The 20261-nt window shown below is 42.8% G+C and overlaps 1 protein-coding gene across 3 annotated transcripts in view; it reads right to left on the bottom strand.

Annotated features, from left to right (window-relative positions):
* Positions 1-20261, bottom strand: part of RASGRP1 (RAS guanyl releasing protein 1) — a 488763-nt gene that overhangs the window by 194671 nt on the left and 273831 nt on the right. For 2 of the 3 annotated variants that reach the window (XM_061180532.1, XM_061180534.1), the window contains exon 4: positions 772-994. The gene's annotated coding sequence lies outside the window, so the exon portion shown is untranslated. Of the gene's footprint in view, positions 1-771; positions 995-20261 lie in introns of those variants that run through there. The other variant, XM_061180536.1, reaches the window with a different exon arrangement.

Here is a 20261-nt window from a genome sequence, read left to right as displayed (position 1 = left end):
CTATCCTTAGGAATTGCAGTTTCTGTTTTAAACAAAGTGCTGGTTCTAATCACCGATGGTGGCAACACACCCTTGCTCCTTAACCAAATCGGTCAATATTTATGAGTTTCCATTGTGGGCAAAGTACTATTCTAGGTGCATCAGGGCATGAAAAGGTGAGAATGCAGGTCTGTCCTCTGGGCAGACTGCAATCTGTCAGATGGGGAATTAGAACACACACCGCCCAATCGACTCCAATACTATGATATGTGGGCTCTGATGAGGGATGTGAGAGTGGGATAAACTCAAAAGGTGTGACAGGCGAATTCTGATGAGGGGATACAGGGTGGCCTTTTCTTGGAAGTGGGATTCATGGGCCACTTTGAAGAAAACATGCCTCCTTTCAATCCCCATCTTAGTTCTGGCATTTATTAATTCGCTCCATATTTGCCACAAGTGCATTTAATTAATCTTCCAACCGCCAGCCTTACTCCACTAGCTCATTGCCACAGTTAATGTTCCAGAGTCACCCAGACAGTTCTTGGACCAGAAGGATTTCCTTCTTGGGTAACTGTGCACCCCACTCCCCAACATCCAAGACATTTTTCTTCCTGGACTTAGATTTTGGTGAATATTAAAATGATCTTAACTTTCACAGTTCATAGAGAAAAGATTTGGGAAGAAAGCAGTCATAGATTATATACAAATTGCGTTATTTCTTCATTTGAAAATAGTCTGCCCCAAAGAAACTCAGTTAAGTATTAGCAAACTTTTGTAGTAAAGCACGCTTACCTTTGACGATCTGGAGCTGAAGCTACATTTCTTGAAAGCAGCGCAGGACTGACAAGGCAGGGATTTTATCGAGTCTGTGTTCCCTTCTCAATCAGATACAGCTGTGACCCTCCAGGGGTCACAATTGTGAGCTTGTGAGCTGGTTACTTTTAGAATCACCTGGGCAGCATTTTGAACCTGCAATTTCTTGAGTTCCAGACCGAGAGTTTCTGTTGCAGTAGATCTGGGAATAAGGATGAGAAATTAATTTTTAAAAAGCTCTCCGAGGTTTTCTGTATAAGCCAGGTTTGGAAGTGACTGTTGTAGGGACTGTGTGATTGGCATGTTAAATTCCTGGTGATTAGTGATACTGGATTAATGCTCTCCCATGATTCCAGTTTCACGGGTCCTTACACACATGATCTACAGCTGATTTAGGAGAGAAAAAGAATGGTTTGTTGGGCAAGGTTGATAGTGGTCACTATGTGTGAGTTGGCTGCACTTGGTTTTTTTCCATATGGGAGAACGTATCCTGTGAGTATGATACACCATCACAAAGTGAGGTTGTACATACAAAACATAATATTAAGTGACACTAGAAAAATAAATCAATCATTTGTTGCCATCTTTATACATCCCACTTTTCACTTTGCCACATTCCTTTCTTTTTATATGCTTGTGATCATAATTGATACTCTTTTATCCTCCTGTTAGTATCTTCCTGGAAGTTTTCTCACATTGTTACAGAGGCTTTTTTCATTTTTCCTTTTAACACTTGTATGTTCTTGCCCGCTTTTAGCGTATCTGAGTGTACACCACATTGGTTATTTTTAATACTTGCACCAATCAATGTCCTGGAGATTTCTGAGAAGGCCATGCTCACACTTTCATATTTTGGGGATTGTTCATCGACACCACTGTTGGCTTGATGTACTTTAATGTCCGGAAAGTCACTATTAGAAGTGCTCAGCTGTTCCCTGACGCCTCTCACTCTCAGTGTACGCATGAGACGGACCAGGAGATGGCGCTGTGGGTCAACTTTTCCCTCACATCCTGCACTGCAGGTGGTTTTCCTAGAGAACCCAGGCGAACTATCCCGAGATAAAGCTTTCATTCTCTTCCTACTGGGGCTAATGAACTGTTCAAATCTGCAAGCTAAATGAAATCTTTAAAATAAAAAAAATTTAACTTTTAGCTGGCCATGAAAGATGACAATGGACTGACTTGGAAACCTGCTCTAAAGACATCAGATCTGAACTTCACACTGAACTTGAACTAGGAGGAAGTAGTGAGTTGAGTGTTTACTGGTAGCTTCCAGTTGTTAAGAAACAGGTCAGAGAAAACTTTTGAGGAAGGCTAGAGGCCAATCTGGGGCTTCCTGCTGCCCTAAGAGAAGCACAGAGAAATGACTGCAATATAAAGGGAGCTCTAAAAAATACATGTATTTTATGCTTTCCTTGGTTTAACCCTGAAAATGTTGTGCAAAAGTTGCTATCTACAAAATTAGCATAAGGAAAACATCTGATGCCAAGGGCCATAGGAATTTGCCCAAGCCCTTTGTAACCACTAAAGCAGTTGGCTCACATTCCTAGGCATTCTGAGAAAATGCTAACAGGGTGTTTGGCTTTCCTCTTGTGTATTTATAACTTCTTCTGGTATTTGTAGTTAGAATGTGGCCTGCTGGAATGGATTTTCCTTTCCTATTTGCATGTAAATAACATGACCATGACCCTGTAAATTTCCCACAGGCCATTTTAGACATAGGGTGTTGTGATCCCAGAGGTGGGGGTCTCTGCATCATCCCTAAGAGTGTCTAAGCCAATTAGCTCAGTTGGTTTGAGCATGGCTGTAAGACATCCAAGGTCACAGGAATCATCTGTGGCAAGACCAGCCAAGTTAGAGAAGAGAGAGCCTGTGTATTCCCGGCACCAAGAGCAATGTGCTCTAACCCAGGCACAATGTGAGTTATTGGTAACATGGAAAAATATAATGCGCATGGCTCAGTGTCCCTTGATGGTTAACAGAACAGGCACTCAACTCAGTGATGTCATCATCAACAGCAGAGCCCTTTTTATCTATACAGGGCAACCACCTTCCTAAGAATAAAGTTGTTTGAGCCAGTGGTTCCGGACTCAGAGTTTTTATTTTGCAACTCTTTACACAACTCCCTATGTCTCCTAAATTTTTTACCCTCACACACAATTAGGAAGAAATGGAAAGATAACTCTGCTTGTGGATAGAATCAGGAAACAGTTTAACAGAGGGGATGATTCTTCCACTCGAGGGCCCCCACCAGCTGCGCAATTTTAGGGAAACCGTGCAAAACAGGTTTCTCATCATTTTTGCCTGCTTTCTGCTGTGTCTCTCTGTTAGCCACTATGAGCCAGATGTGTACTTGAGATGTGTAGCTGTTTTCTTGGGAAGCAAAATCTCATCTGAAACAGGAAATGGATTTTTCAGATAAAGGATAAATATTTGTGGTCGAGATGGAGAAGAAAGTCTTTCTGAGCTGAGTTTCTCCTGCTGGCTGGTTGAATGTCTGGCACATAGTAATAGCTCACATTCATTACTAAGGGACAGGCTCTGTACTAAGCACAATATCAGTTCTGCTTCTTTTAATCCTCACAAAACCTTGTGAAGTAGGTACTGTTATGATCTGCATTTTTAAGGATGAGGAAATAGGCTCTTAAAGATGAGATGAATTCCCTGGGGTTCCCTGTTAGTAAATGGCAGAGCCATAATTTGAACCCAGGCCATATAATTCCAAGGGCATACATGTTCTTAAATACTATCCTATCCTATTTGGTCTATAGCTTATCAGAGACAATCTAATTACAATCTGAATCCTATTTTTTTTTTCCCAAACAGGATGACATTCTTGTAATTCTGTACTTGGGAAGGAGGCCCAACTTCTGTGTTCATATATGCCTCCCTCCATATGTCTCTTCAATAGGCTGCAGGTATGTAGTGAGGTTAGGAATCCCAGGGTCAGTGTGCCTGATTTTTATTAAGTCCTGTGTGTGTTTAACATCTCTCCTTGGAACGGGAGTCTACCTTTCCTCTACTGTTCTCAGCTTGGGACTGTGTCAAAAACTTTGACAACAAGAAAAGACTCATTCGGTATCCTGTTACAGTGGAATACTCCACTCATTTTAGTGCTCAACAAAATGAAAGTCCTATAGTTAATAGGAAATACCCTCCTGACTGGGCATGTAAGTCATCCATCTATTGTTACTTGAGCATATTCTCTGGCATTTCATCCATTCGAAGTATTTCCTTTATCTCTGGCAATACATACACTATTCTTGCAAAGGAAAATTCTTCCATAATTAATTATCAAGAGGATAAAAATGTCTGCCTACCATTTAGACATGCAACTTTAAAGCAAAACATAGACAAGAATTGGTTTTTAATGTTTACCTCGAACACATGCTTTTAAAAGTTTAGAACCTTGGAGGTTCATTGTTATTTCCCTGCAGAGGCCTTCCTCTCTAGGAGTATCTGCTTTGGGAAGACAGCGTGGCACTTTGCTACAGGGGCTTGGATAAAGGGCATGCCATCATAGATAGAGGAGGTTTCCTAGAAGTTGGATTTGAGTTGGACCTTGAAGGAAGTGCAGAATTTGGACTGATAAGGAGGTAGGGTTCATCATGTGGAGAAAAAAGTAGGATGAGCCAAGATTAAGTGTGGAACTGAGCCTAGTGGTATAGATTAGGAAGCCTGATAGAAGTAGAAGGTAACTTGTCTATATGCTGTGGGGTGGGGACATAGTTTGAATGGATGAGGAATGCGAAATTAATGAAGGATTCAGTGGAGTTGGCAGGATACTAATGGCAATATTTTAGTGTGGACATATTTTTGGAAACCACCTACTCCAAACCTGGCATCTTACTGACGGAGCAATGGAGATTCAAGGTGGTGAGGCAAACTTCCCAGAGTCTCACAGGGTATCAGTGGCACAGGGGTCATTCAGCGCTTGCTCCTTAGTCCATTCCTGCTTCTGTGCTTGGTCTGAGCATAAACGTGAAGCCATTGTAGGCTAGGAAGTAAAGAAGCTCTTCCATGGTACAGTACTAGTTTGTTGGATGTGTGGAACAGGGAGAAAATCAGAAGGAGAACTATTATTATATCGAAAGTGTTTATGGAAAAGACAACAAATAACAAGTGTTGGCGAGGATGTGGAGAAAAGAGAACCCTCGTACGCTGTTGGTAGGAATGTAAATTGATGCAGCCACTATGGAGAACAGTATGGAAACTCCTCAAAAATTTAAACATAGAACTATCACCTGATCCAGTAATTCCACTCCTGGGTATTTATCAGAAGAAAACAAAAACACTCATTAGAAAAGACATATGCATGCCTATGTTCACTACAGATTATTTACAACAGCCAAGATATGGAAGCAGCCTAAGTGTGCATCAACAGATGAATGGATAAAGAAGATATACAATGAACTATTACTCAGCCATAAAAAAGAATGAAACCTTGCCATTGGCAACAACATGGATGGACTTTGGGGGTATTATGCTAGGTGAAATAAGTCAGACAGAGAAAGACAAATACTATGAGATTTCACTCATATGTGACATCTAAAAAAACAAAGCAAATGAACAAACGTAACAAAACAGCAACAAAGATATAGATACAGAGAACAAACGGGTGTTTGCCAGAGGGGAGGAATATGAGGGGAGGAAAGAAATAGGTGAGGGAGATTAAGAGGTACACACTTCCAGTTAAAAGATAAATAAGTGCTTGGTATGTAATTTACAACACGGTAAATATAATTAACACCGCTGTATGTTATATTAACATATCAAAGTTGTTAAGAGAGTGAATCCTAAGAGTTCTCATCACAAGGAAAAAATTTTTTTTCTATTTTTAAAAATCTTGTACCTATATGAGTTGATGGATGTTCACTAAACTTACTGTGATAGTCACTTCATAATGTATGTAAATAAAATTATTATGCTGTATACCTTGAACTTACACACCTTGAACTTATACACAGCTCTATGTCAATTATTTCTCAATAAAACTGGAAAAAAAAATTATACCTCAAAAAAAAAAAAAAAAGCTTGAGGTGTGTACTGTGGCCTTAACTGTTGGCCCGGGGACAAAGGAGATACTCAGATATATCAAAGGAGAAGTTGGTAGGACCCAATATAGGGCCCAAAGAAGAGAAACATAAGCTGATTGCAAGTTTCAAATTCGGGTTTCTTGCAGAATAGTGTCAGGAGGGCAAGAGGGGGAGATTCTGAGTTTGAGTCTGGATATGTTTGGTGAACAGACTTGGTGACAGACTACTGGAAATAACCATTCATTCATCCATTCATTCATTCATCCAATGAATACTTATTGAATGTGTACTCTGAGCTACTGTGCTAGGTGCTGGGTAATAAGATGTGCTTGGACTGGGACCTTCTGAAGCTTTCATTCTAGTGTTTTCTGATGGGGAAACATGGGCTTTGGTGAGAGGCGTGGCTGGTAGCCATCAACAGCGTGGTGCTTGGCGGGTGACCTCTAGCAGGCAGTGAGTACGGCAGGGGGCTGAGGACAGAGACTGTGGACTCCCAATCATTTCAGGAAAGATGCCATCATTACTGTTGACTGAAAAAAAAATGCACAACTTGAGAGCTGTGAGTTTCAGATTTATTTGGGGACTTACTGAGGACTATAGCCTGGGAGACAGCGTCTCAGGTAGCTCTGAGGACCTGCTCCGAAGAGGAAGGAGAGGCCAGTATGTATGTGATTTTGGCTATGGAGTACGTGCAATCCAGCATACATCTTGGTAGGTTAGTGCTAGTCATGAGGAACAGGTATTTCAGTTAATCATTTTAATGCTTTTCTAAGTATGGGAAGATGCAAGAACCCAGGTTCATAAAAAATTTTCTCCTGAAACATATCTAACTAAGGGCCTGTTTTGCCCATTTTCCCAGAGCACAGAGTGTCTCATCCTGTTCTTCATCCTGAATTCCTTCCAGGGTGTCCTGTAGTCAGTGACTGCAGTGCTGGTGACTTAATCTTTGTAGAACCAGATGGTGAACGACATTCTTTGTTTTACAGTATCAACAGATTATGAGTTTTAAATACATTGTCCGAAGAGTTTTAAAACCATTTCCCCTCTCATGTCTTTTATTTAAATGAATTATTTGAGCTTGTCCCCACCAAAGAATTCTCAAACATTCAAGTGAATAGAGTGAATGATTAAATGGGCTGCCAATGGGGTGAATATGTCCACTGACCCAAGATAAAAGGTGACAGACTCTAATTATATGTAAAAAAATTCCCCTGGCCCACTGAGCCGGCACCAGCCCCTTTTGTTGGTTTCATTTGCCAGGATTCTTCAAGCTTGGCCCTGCTCCACCAGGTGATGGTAAGTGCTAAACCCTCTCTTTTTTTTCTACCTAGTTTTAACCCAAGCTTGGACTGGCCTTTGGGTAGATAAGGACAATGGGCTCCTAAAAGATTTAAGAGGTTAAGGACAGGCCAGGGAGCACCCCACAATCTCCTGATTAAATAGCAAAGGTAGTTGTTGGAGGTTAAGAGAAAATCTTTTTGAATGTTAGTACATACTAAAATTAGCACTGATTTACATTTTCAAAGCCTTATTTACTACTTCATTATATTATGATTAATTTTGTTAAATTTGAAACCTCTTAAAGACTCCCAGAAGCAATCATAATGTAGATCTTACAGGTGAAAGATCAACTGTTAAAATAGAATCTGTAACCAAAAATAAAAAAATGGAGAAATTGTCTTAATAACTGAAGTTTTTAATAGTCTTTTCCAGAAATGTCTTCTTAGAGTGAGATGTGTATTGAGAAGAATTGTAGAAGTTCACTCTTTGAAAGACTGCAATGACTGGTGATCTGAAGAAATTTCTAGATTCCTAAAGGGCAGCCATTCTCCATACCTTTCTTTGTTCTGCCAACTTTCCATTCTTCTCCTTCCTGTGTAATTGTGTGTGTCTGTGTGTGTGATCTTTCCCTTTTTGTCTGTGGAAATGCTAGGTACCCCGGCACCTCCTCTTCAGTCTCTTTAACTGTATATCTCTCTAGTCTTCCTCTCACTTTTCTTTCCCAGGACACAGAGACTCTCAGAATTTTACTTCTACCTGCTCTGACCCATTATGATTTTATTTTTGACACTCAGAATGTCATTATTTTATGTTGTAGCTCCTGTTGGGAGTGGGCAAAAGTGTCCCACTGTGTCCCCCATGCCTAGACAATAATAATCTCTGTGCCTAGAACAGCTGGCAAGGTCAGCTCTGGGAACTGTGGATCTTAAGTCATAGCAGCACGTCTCAATCTTTTCTGAAGTGCCTTGTGAATAATTTTCAACCATTAATAATCTTAGCACCCAAGTATGTGAGTGACAATTCTCAGAAAATAAAATCAGAGAGGATTGCAAGTTATCCCTAAAATCACTCATCCTCACCCTTTGCATTCCAGTGTGTTCTGGCATAGAAGAGAAAGCCACAAAGTTGCAGAAGTGAATCAGAAAGGAATATAACCACAGTCAAACTGGGTACCTACAAGCACTGTGTTCACATGTATTTTTTTTAATTTATTATTTTTAGGGGTGGGAGGTGGGAAATGCATCATGGACCTATTTGGGGAAAACAAATCCAGATTTTATTTAATAATGAATCAAGCAACCCTGAGGTCCACATCCCTTCCCTCATGAATATTCAAGTTTCTCTGAGTGACAGAGAATGAAAAGGAATTTCTACCATAGTGTAGTCACATCAAAATGTATACACTGAACACGATTCATAATTAACTGTACAAATTTAACTTCATTACACACAGTTTGCTCTTCAGAGACCTGCCCGGACATTTTGGCCCTGCCCATTAATGGCCAGCACTTACTGCTTCTCTCTCTACTTGTCTCTGTTTCTCTCTTTTTGCTTTCCTGCTCCCCTTCTTTCCCTCCCTGCCTCACTTACACCCTCACCAGACCCCATCTTTCCTCTTCTCTCAACAGAGAGCCTGTCTTCCTACAGTGTGGCTCTCTGCCAGGAATAATGGAAATGGTGAAAAGTTTCTTGTGGTTAGAGGTGAAGCCAACAGTGAGTGAGGCTTGTCCTTCTCTCTCCTCCCCTCCAGACACCCTCCTCCCCTGGTATGCATTCAGGATGGGGGCAGGGAGCACAGGGCTGGTGGCCAGCAGAGCCAAGGGATTCTTGTTGCCTCTTGCTGCCTGCTGTGTGCTCTGAAGCAGGGATTAAGAACATTTTCTGGAGGTGCTGGGAGGATGGGAGAGTGCCAAGCAAACACGGCTCTTCCTCAGAGAGGAAGAAAGGCCCCCAAATTCCATGAGGGGCCCCCTCCTGGACTCCCAGGACACACAGGGGCCCAATGGAGTGAATACCAACATGCATTCTGGGCCCATCTGGCCCTGTTAAAACCTTGCCCCTGTGTGTTTGGGTTAGTCCATGAGAGAATTTCCAGGACTCTTGAAATGCTTGTGGGTAACCTGGAATTTCCTGAGAGACCTGGATGCTGAGATCACTAGCCAGTTTCAGGGATCCATGCCTTCTGTGAGCGACAAAGACATTTGTGTAAAAGTGAGTCGCAGAAAATCCTTAGAAAATTTTGAGCCTTAAATTCCCTGTAAGGCACAAACACACCAACTGTAAAAGTTCTAGGCTACGGCAGAGAAGGCCTAACTCTCAATCAAGCCAGAGATATATAGGCAGCTATCACGTGTCTTTGGCTCACTCTAAAAGCCAGCTTTTTAATATTTGTGGATATAGGCCATGTGAGTACAAGATCAACAACCATTTTCTTAGTTCTCTTTGAAGTTGAAAGGTAAAGGCCTTATGGGGCTCACTGGAATTCCCAAGGTCTCCTGGGCCAAGACACAGAACAGTGGTTGAACAGTTGATGTTCTGAATAGAGACTTAACTGAATTTCCTAGCCAATGCTAGACCTAAATTCCTCCAAGGGAAAGCTCAGAAATGGCCATCTGTGCTTTCCTTTTGGGATGGATCAGAAAGGTCACTCTTATTTAAGCCTCCATCAAGCATATACATGCATACACAAAAACCCTTTTGGGGGCCACCACTTCCCTTAACGTTCAGTAGCATCAGCATATTCCTTTCTTGTAAGATCACATCATTCTGTCATTTTTGAGTCACTTAACATATTATTCACTCATGTGCCAGATCCTTTATTAGGTAGTGGGGAAATAATCACGAGCGAGACAGTCCCAGGTCCTTGCCCCTTCAAAGTATAAAATCCCCACAAAGCAGGACAGAAGGTTCCTCTGATGCCACACCGATGGGCACAGGCTCCAGAGCCCGGACAATACTACTTCTCTCGTCCATCCCTCCCTCTAGATCAGGGGTCCCCATCCGCCAGGGCGCAGACCAGTGCTGGTCCGAGGCGGCCTGTTAGAAACCGGGCCGCACAGGAGAATGTGAGTGGTGGGCGAGCGAGTGAAGCTTCATCTGCAGCTGCTCCCCATTGCTCCCATTACTGCCTGAACCGTCCTCCCACGGCCCCCTCACCCCTATCCGTGGAAAAACTGTCTTCCGCGAAACCAGTCCCTGGTGCCAAAAATGGTTGGGGACCACTGCCCTGGATACTGTGGCTTCAGGATGTGAAGGAAAAGTGTCGCCTGCCATATCAGTAAACAAAGGATGTTGTAGTCATTAAGCCACTACAGCGGGCCCCACACTCCCACGGTGAGCCCCGAGGGAACTCAGGATGGAGACAAAGGGGCTGCCTGCTGCCAAGCCCTCAGCCACTGCAACGACCTCCAACGGTGCCCCCTGAGGGGACTCAGGATGGGAAAGAACAGGACACTGGCCCCAGAGAGCTGAGGTGCACATCAAAGGAATGATTTCAGTGAACCCACACTCTTGCATGTTCCATACATAGAAAAGTGCTAAATTCCTCAACTTGAGATGTCTGGTTTTCTTCAATTAACAGTAATCTTTCCAACTACTTGGTCTTTGTTGCAGAAACTCCTCTATATCCTGGCTCCTCCCTCACCTCTTGGGAGCTGTCCCTCACAGCTAGCTGAGAGGCTGCATCCCGGCTTAAGTCCTCGGTTTTGTCCGCCGAATAAAACATCATTCTCAACTTTTAGGTTGCGCACTTTTTTCTTTTTTCAGTCGACAAGGATTAGCTACATCAGCCCCAACCTTGGCTCCAGTCCTTCCATTTTTGGCTTTACTAAGGGAGATGTTTGGGAAGGACAAAGAACCTGCTTCCAAAACCAGAATGTGATGCTGTAGGCCACCCGCTTTTGACTGCCATTTGATGATGTTTTCCTAATGGTAATTGTTTCTGCAAAGCCTACAAGACTTAGATTTCCTCCTAGAAGCAAAATAAACGTGTAAATGCTATCACTGTGCTCTGACAAAGTCCCAATTTTTCACTTTCCTTCTAATCATTGTAATTCAATCTACTAAGGATCCTGTGCCCGAGGAGTTGACTATCAGGTCAAGGAAACAACAAACATGAAAGCATCTTGGGGGAGGGCCACGCGGGGCAACAGGAGTCAGACAAGAGGTTATTCATTTGGGCTAAAATAACCAGTGACTGCTTCCCAAAGGGGATGACATGGGGTTTGGAGCATGAAAGAGAGCTGAAATGTGGCTGAGGGAGGCACGTCCAACAGAGGAAAAATATGTGTACAGGTGTAGAGAAGGAAGTATTTGTGGCATGCGAGGTGGCAAGGAGGAGACTGGCCCACCTGGAGCTCCGAGTTTTGTTTGGATAGAAACCCAGCTACTCTGTCCAGAGATGCCACCCAGGGATCCCCATGGTTCAGAGGGAACTTTCCATGTGGAGAGAGTAACTCATGTGGCCTTTTGCCCATCACTGCCACCACCATAAAGCCATCAAGGACAGAAATTAGGAGAAAACAGCTCATTTCCTCATCCTTTGCTTAAAGCATCCATTTTCCAGGGGCAATTTTGTAAATGAAGAATTTTCCTGTTCTAACGGATAGGTGAGTTTCTTTAATAAACAACAGGTTGAAGGAAATGATCACACATTCATACTCAATTCTCCCAGTATTCCATGGCACCCTTCACGCATCAGAATGGAAAAGCAGAGTTCCCCTAATGGTCACAGCCACATTACATGTCTGCAAAGAAAAAGACGTAAACTGCCAAGAACGACCATAAAAGGTACATTCTCTTTCGAGGTGATGCAGTCAGTACAAAGGTGTTCTGTCTGAGATTTGTAAAGCTGCTTGTGCATGAGTTGGATTGTGAATTTGACTGGCAGCCAATTGTAAGCCAGCAGTGAGGAAAACCTGTTCTAGATAGATTTCCACGCCAACATGTATGCACGGCATCACTGTGGACAAAGCTGGTAATCAAGAGCGTCCTGGGTGAGGACAATTGCATCATAGAATCAATACTGGACTCAAATACCACCACAGTCTAAGACCTTTCCAAAGGAAGCTTTCAATATTCATCACCATGAGCATTAGACAGGGCTCTATTTGTGCTGCCTGAGGTTTTCTCTTCCACAAAGATGCAGGGAAGTCTTCTTGGGTGAAATATAGTTAATTCCCAGGTTCTGGAAACCTTAGGTTCATTTTTCCTCCATGCGGTCAGAGAGAAGAGCGAACCGAAGGGGTGAACCTGCTAGGGCGTGTCCAATCTAGCCCCAACCTACAAAAGGAGTTACAGAACATGGCTTTCACTGTGCCTCTTTCTGAAAAATAAGGGCTTCCCCCCACCTTTCATCCCTTTCCAAACCTCTGTCTGTCTCGTTACTTCCCCAAGTAAATCTTCCTTGGCAAGGTGCTCAAATCACGTTTCCCAGGACACGCTGTCAGCCTTCTGGCCTCATAGCTTTCTGCCTGCCATTCCCCTTGGCCTGGAGTTCCCTTTCCATTCTCCCTGGTTACCTAAATCAAACCCAGCTTTCAAAATTCATCTTAAATATCTCTTCCTCAGAGCAACTTCCCTGATCACCACAGTCTAGTTGAAAGTCTCCTGCCCTTTAGCCACTATAGCTCGCTGAGTGACATTAAGTAACGACTTTAGCACTGTGTGTGACACGCTGCCTTGTGTAATTATTATCTGTGAGTTAACCCCCTAACTAACTCAAAAGCTTACGGAGAGGTAGAGAGGATGGGCCATGTATGACTCATTTTTTATGGCCTAATATCCAAATTTCTTTGTGTTTAATTTTTAGATACACATTGGTTCCCCAAATCAATATAGACACATTTAAGAGGCAGGTTTTTTGGAGTTTGAAGGATTCATTGAAAAAATCAGCTAGAACCAAAATAATACTCCCCCAGACCTCAAGGAAACATGCCTAGCCTTTATGCATGAAAAGTTCTTTTGATTTCTTATGGAACCCAAGATGTATTTAAATCGTCATTCAGAGCTTGTGCACTGCACATCTGAAGCCTAAACAGATGTTGCCATTGACTGATATGGTAATGGATGCAAACTGGTAAAGAGAAGAAAGAAGCATATTCCCAGAGCGGGGGGAGGGATGGAGGCCATCATAGACTACTACTGTAGTGACCAGTCTGGACATTGATTTGGGGTCTGTCTAGATTTAGTCCACGGAGGTATGGGGGAAAATCTTTAATCAAGATGAGGAATCGAGGAAACACCAATCTGTTTCAATCTAAACTTCTTGTAGCCTCAGCTAATCTTCCTCTGGGTGACTCTTGCTGTTCATACTTAAAGCCATCCACAGTGGACTTGATTACTTCCTTGTTTGGGGGCCCTTACACTGTACTAACACAAAATTCACTTTCTGTATCGAGATATAATCTTATTTTATTTATTTAATTTTTTTGGCTGTGTTGAGTCTTCGTTGCTGCGCGTGGGCTTTCTCTAGTTGTGGCGAGCGGGGGCTACTCTTTGTTGCGGTGCATGGGCTTCTCATTGTGGTGGCTTCTCTTGTTGTGGAGCACGTGCTCCAGGCGTACGGGCTTCAGTAATTGTGGTGCGTGGGCTCAGTAGTTGTAGCACACGGGCTTAGTTGCTCTGTGGCATGTGGGATCTTCCTGGACCGGGGCTCGAACCTGGGTCCCCTGCACTGGCAGGCGGATTCTTAACCACTGTGCCACCAGGGAAGCTGTGTATTAAGATATAATCCACATGCTATGAAATACATCTGTTTTAATAGTACAATTCAATGGTTCTTAGTGTATTCACGAAGTTGTACAGCTATTACTGTTAATTACAGAATAATTTTCATTAGCCTGCAAAGAAATTTCATATCCATCAGCAATCAGGCCCTATCCTTTTGTTCCCTCAGCTATGGGAAACCATGAATCTACTTTCTATCTCTAAGGAGCTGTCTGTTCTGGACATTTCATTTAAAAGGAATGATACCATGAAACTGCCAATGGCATTTTTCATAGAACAAGGACAAAAAATTTCACAACACAAAAGACCCCGAATAGCCAAATCAATCTTGAGAAAGAAAAACAGAGCTGGAGGAATCAGGCCCCCAGACTTCACACTATACTACAAAGCTACAGTAATCAAGACAATATGGTACTGGCACAAAAACAGAAATATAGATCAACGGAACAGGATAGAAAGCCCAGAGATAAACCCACGCACATATGGTCACCTTATTTTTGATAAAGGAGGCAAGAATATATAATGGAGAAAAGACACCCTCTTTAATAAGTGGTGCTGGGAAAACTGGACAGCTACGTGTAAAAGAATGAAATTAGAACACTCCCTAACACCATACACAAAATTAAACTCAAAATGGATTAAAGACCTAAATGTAAGGCCAGACACTATCAAACTCTTAGAGGAAAACATAGGCAGAACACTCTATGACATAAATCACAGCAAGATCCTTTTTGACCCACCTCCTAGAGAAATGGAAATAAAAACAAAAATGATCAAATGGGACCTAATGAAACTTAAAAGCTTTTGCACAGCAAAGGAAACCATAAACAAGACGAAAAGACAACCCTCAGAATGGGAGAAAATATTTGCAAATGAAGCAACTGACAAAGGATTAATCTCCAAAATTTACAAGCAGCTCATGCAGCTCAATATCAAAAATACAAACAACCCAATACAAAAATGGGCAGAAGACCTAGACATTGCTCCAAAGAAGATATACAGATTGCCAACAAACACATGAAAGGATGCTCAATGTCACTATCATTAGAGAAATGCAAATCAAAACTACAATGAGGTATCACCTCACACCAGTCCGAATGGCCATCAGCAAAAATCTACAAACAATAAATGCTGGAGAGGGTGTGAAGAAGAGGGAACCCTCTTGCACTGTTGGTGGGAATGTAAATTGATACAGCCACTACGGAGAACAGTATGGAGGTTCCTTAAAAACTAAAAATAGAACTACCATACGACCCAGCAATCCCACTACTGGGCATATACCCAGAGAAAACCATAATTCAAAAAGAGTCATGTACCACAATGTTCATTGCAGCTCTATTTACAATAGCCAGGACATGGAAGCAACCTAAGTGTCCATCGACAGATGAATGGATAAAGAAGATGTGGCACACATATATAATGGAATATTACTCACCCATAAAAAGAAATGAAATAGTTATTTGTAGTGAGGTGGATGGACCTAGAGTCTGTCTTACAGAGTGAAGTAAGTCAGAAAGAGAAAAACAAATACCGTGTGCTAACACATATATATGGAATCTAAAAAAGAAAAAGAAAAAAAATGGTTCTGAAGAACCTAGGGGCAGGACAAGAATAAAGACACAGACGTACAGAATGGACTTGAGGACGTGGGGAGGGGGAAGGGTAAGCTGGGACGAAGTGAGAGAGTGGCACGGACATATATACACTACCAAATGTAAAATAGATAGCTAGTGGGAAGCAGCTGCATATCACAGGGAGATCAGCTCAGTACTTTGTGACCACCTAGAGGGGTGAGATAGGGAGGGTGGGAAGAAGACACAAGAGGGAGGCGATATGGGGATATATGTATATGTATAGCTGATTCACTTTGTTATAACACACCATTTTAAAGCAATTATACTCCAATAAAGGTGTTAAAAAAAAAAAAAGGAATGATACAATTTGCAACCTTTTACATTTGGCTCCTTTCACTTAGGATAATGTTTTCAAGGTTCATCCATATTGCAGCATGAATCAGTACTTCATTCCTTTTTATGGCTGAATAATATTTTACTGTATGGATATTCCACATTTTTTTAATCCATTCATCAGTTGATGGATATCTGGATTGTTTCCACTTTTTGGCTATTATGAATTCTGCTGCTATAAAAACTATACAAGTTTTTTCCTTTTTCTTTTTTTTTTTTGTGGACATATGTTTTAAATTTTCTTGGGTATATACCTGTGAGTGGAATTGCCAGGTCAAGTGATAACTCAGTGTTAACTTTCTAGGGAACTGTTTTCCAAGGTGACTGCAACATTTTACATTCCCACCACCAGTGCATAAGTGTTCCTATTTCTCCATAGTCTCACCAATACTTCTAATTTGTCTGTCTTTTTGATCATAGCCATCCTAGTGTGTGTGAGTGGTGTTTCATTGTGGTTTTGATTTGCATTTCCCTAATAATGTTGAGTGTTTTTTCCTATGTTTATTGACCATTTGTATATCTTCTTTGGAGAGATGTCTATTCAAATTTTTTGGCCCATTTTAAAATTGGGTTATTTTTCTTCTATTATTGAGTTGCAAGAGTTCTATGTATAGTCTCAAAATTCACTTTCAATTGCAGGTTAGTCAACTGATTCCCACAGCAGTTTCTTCTTACAATACAATCCTCAGCATGCTGATGTCCTGCACTGCTTTTTAACTTAAAAATAGTTTTGTCTTGCTTGACCATACAGCTTTCTCTTTTAGTACTCTCTCCTATATCTGTGCTCTCACCTGGCTCTGATTTCTACATCTGTGTAATAAAAAGGACGGCAGGCCACTGTGGGGAGAGAAAAGAGCCATTTCCTAATTGGATCTGTATTAGTTTTTATTGGTGCATAACAAATTACCACAAATACTGAGCCTTAAAATAATATATATTTATTATCTTACAGTTTCCAAGGATCAGGAGTCTGGGCATGGCTAAGCTGCGTCCTCTGCCCAGACTCACACAGGACTGCAGTTGGTTGTGTAATGTTCTCAACAGAGGCTCAACTTGGGAAAGATCCATGTTCACACTCCCTCAGCCTGGCATGAGGAATGGCAGAATTGATTTCCTTGCAGCTACAGGACTCACAGCCTCTCACTTCTTCAAAGCCAGCAGAAGAGAGTTTCTTCCACCTCAGGGAGGGCTCACATCTCTCTTTTAAGGGCTTTCACTTGATTAGGTCAGGCCCACCATGGTGCTCTCCCTTTTAATTAACGCAAGTCAACTGATTAGGGACTTTAATTACATTGCAAAACTCCTTCACCTTTGCTATATTCTGTTGGCTACAAGCAAGTCACAGGTCCCATCCACACTCAAGGGAAGGGGGTCATAAAAGGGCATGAGCCACTGGGAGCTTCCTTAAGGTGTGTCTGCTACAGGATACTAGCTGAAAAAGGGTTGTCTACTAAGCAAAAAGAAACACCATGAGTTCTTTTTAAGATAATGCCATTAAATCACTTTCCTAGCTACAGAGGCTCCAAAGTTGTTCCTGTTTCACCATTTTCCACCATTCTTCAGTGACATAAAGGCTACAAAACAAATGTGCATAAATGACCATGTAGGGCATCATGAAATTCTTTTCAATACATAACAGTCATAAGTCTCGCAATGACTGGCTTTCATTAGACGGCCTATATTTTCCATAATCACATATTAATAATGATAAAGAGAGTTAATGCATGTATAGTGTTTTCTGTGGTCTCGTACTTTATGCATATTGGCATTTAATCTCCATAATCAGTCTTAGAAGTGGGTATTGTTGTTTTATCATCCTGTGTTACAGATGAGGGAACTGGACACAGAGAAACTGTTACCAGAGGGAGCTGGTGAAGTGGAACTGTTACCAGTTTCTTATGGTGCATCCCATAAGAAGCAGAGCTTGGACTGAACCTAGGGAAGCTGCACTCAGACCCACCATGCCCTTTGCCACTCCAAGAGCCGAAGAGTCACCCAGTGGAGGAAGTGCACATCTGGGTGTCATCAAGGCCCTCACTTCACACAGAGCCTCAAGTGAAAACACATCCGCTAGCTCACTGTCGTCTACAGAAATGGGTCAGCAGAGGGTCTCTTGGGTCATTATAAAAACTGTTGACTAATACACACAAAGCCAAAGAGAAGAAAGTAGTTTAAAATCCTAAGAAAGCACCTCATATGCTTTCTCCATTTTGTAAGTCACCTTTGGTCAGAGGAGAGTACCATTTACTCAAACTGCACTAAAACAGCTCATATTCTGCACGTACCGGTACATGAAGCATCAAAGCACTCATCTAACATATTTTTAAGAGCCAAGTATGTGTCAGGCGCTGTGCTATGCACTAGGGACTCAGCAGAGGAAAAGTGTCACGATTCCTCTTCCAGGGAGATAACCTTCCAGTGGTGGGAGGACACAGTAAAGAAACAAATACAAATACAATATCAGGGTAGCCGTAGGTGTTACGCTGAGAATAAGACAAGATGATGGTTGAGACTAGCACCCATGGTTACCCCTTCTCTGGATTAAAAAATAGAAGCGTGTAAATCCGTCAAGAGCCGTAATGAGTGCTTTTAATTTTAAGAGAAGAAACACCAACAAGTAAACTAATTGAGGGAAAAAATGGCAGATGGAGCAGCCTCCAGCTGGAGGCTGAACTCAACCAGGCCCTTGTGCACCTTCATGCCTCTCCCAGTCCCAGCTTCCACCTTTTCCTGGCTGCTTCCATCCACAGTCATCTTGCTCCTGACCACACCTCAGTCCAAATAACTGCCAGCTCCCAGAGTGAACACACTGCGCCTTCTGGGTTCCCACGTTCTGCCTCGCCAGTTACCCATTCCAGGAGCCCAGGGAGCCCAGTTCTATGCATTCCTGCTTGGACTGGTCCTGGGGTGTGAACAATACAGGGGTTACTTCATGGATACTGCACATGAACTGCTGTGTGCTCTAAATCAGGGATTAAGAACATTTTCTGGAGGTGCTGCAGTGTCTAGCCTTATTCAGATCCTGCTGGCTTTGCCCCTTGCTGCTGGCCCCTTGGAATTGACAACAGGTTTTGGCTTCCTGGAGATAAACCTTCACCACCTCTTCCTCCTCCAGACTCACCCCAACCGACTCCAGTCCTGAGAGCCCAGGTCTCCTCCTCTGACACTAAACCAAGGGTTCAGACTTACAAGTGAGTCTTAAAGCCAGGCCCCCCGAAACAGCATCTCCCTCTCCATTCAAGCTCCTTCATCAGTAGGTAATTAGATCTAAGCTCAGGTCCGGTCATCCACGGGGTGGTCAGAGCTTTGGTAAGTTTCAACTACACACAGCAACGCTGGCTCCCCTCCCCTCCCTCCCCTCTCCCTGCCCTCCCTCCCCTTCCCCTCCTCTCCTCCTCCCCTCCCTCCCCTCCCCTCCCCTCCCCTTCCCCTCCCCTCCCCTTCCCCTCCCCTCCCCTCCCCCTCCCCTCCCCCTCCCCTCCCCTTCCCCTCCCCTCCCCTTCCCCTCCCCTCCCCTTCCCCTCCCCTCCCCTCCCCTTCCCCTCCCCTCCCCTCCCCTTCCCCTCCCCTCCCCTTCCCCTCCCCTCCCCTCCCCTCCCCTCCCCTCCCCTTCCCCTCCCCTCCCCTCCACACCACCACGCCCTGGACCACCAGGCCCCACCCCACTCCCCACAGTCACATCCTAGGGGGCACCAAGCCCTGCGTCATTAACAAGCTCCTCAGGTGATTCTGATCTGCTGTCATGCTGAGAATTACTGTGATTAAAAGAAGATGGAAAGAGATCTGAAAACAAAACCCCCCAAAACTCAAGTGGTTTCCTACTGCAACAAAAAGCATGTTCTGCAATTATGCCATTTCAGCGTATATTTTTGGAATAATTCTCCTGGATAATCCACACAGAGGATAAAAGATGTTCCCAGGAATCTGCACAGCTATTCTCATACTTTCTTTGGTGATTCTGGTCAGCAGTCATAAGACCTTGATTTCTGGCTTAGCTTTTCAAACTGAAGGGCTGTTCAAAACAAGATGATGAACTTTCAGGGAAAGTAGGCCTCTGACTGCTCTATAATAAGAAAGGAGGGGAGGGCTCCTGTTTTCTTCAGAATTCCTCCTGCTGAAGGCCTCATCAACACAGAGCGCTTCAGTGGGGTCTCAGGCAGGACTTTCCAAACAGAGCAATTTCCGAAGTTATAAACATGCTGCCTGTTTTGGAAAGTGTGAGAATCTCTGGTCATCATCAGTTTGTAATTGTTGAAGTTTTACAAGTGAGGTTAAAAGGAAGAATTTTGGTAACGAATTTCTCAAATCAAAATAACAAGGACAAAATTACCCCAAATTTGTTATTCTCGATGACATAAATAGAACATGTTATTTGACAGAAATACTTTTTCACTCTCTTATTTTCTTCTAAAGAATTGTCTGGATTTTTTTTGACAGATGAAATCTATTTTGTTAAAAT

The sequence above is a fragment of the Eubalaena glacialis genome, chromosome 2 (assembly GCF_028564815.1).
Source record: "Eubalaena glacialis isolate mEubGla1 chromosome 2, mEubGla1.1.hap2.+ XY, whole genome shotgun sequence".
Classification (NCBI taxonomy): Eukaryota; Metazoa; Chordata; class Mammalia; order Artiodactyla; family Balaenidae; genus Eubalaena; species Eubalaena glacialis.
This window is presented reverse-complemented; position numbering and strand designations above follow the sequence as displayed.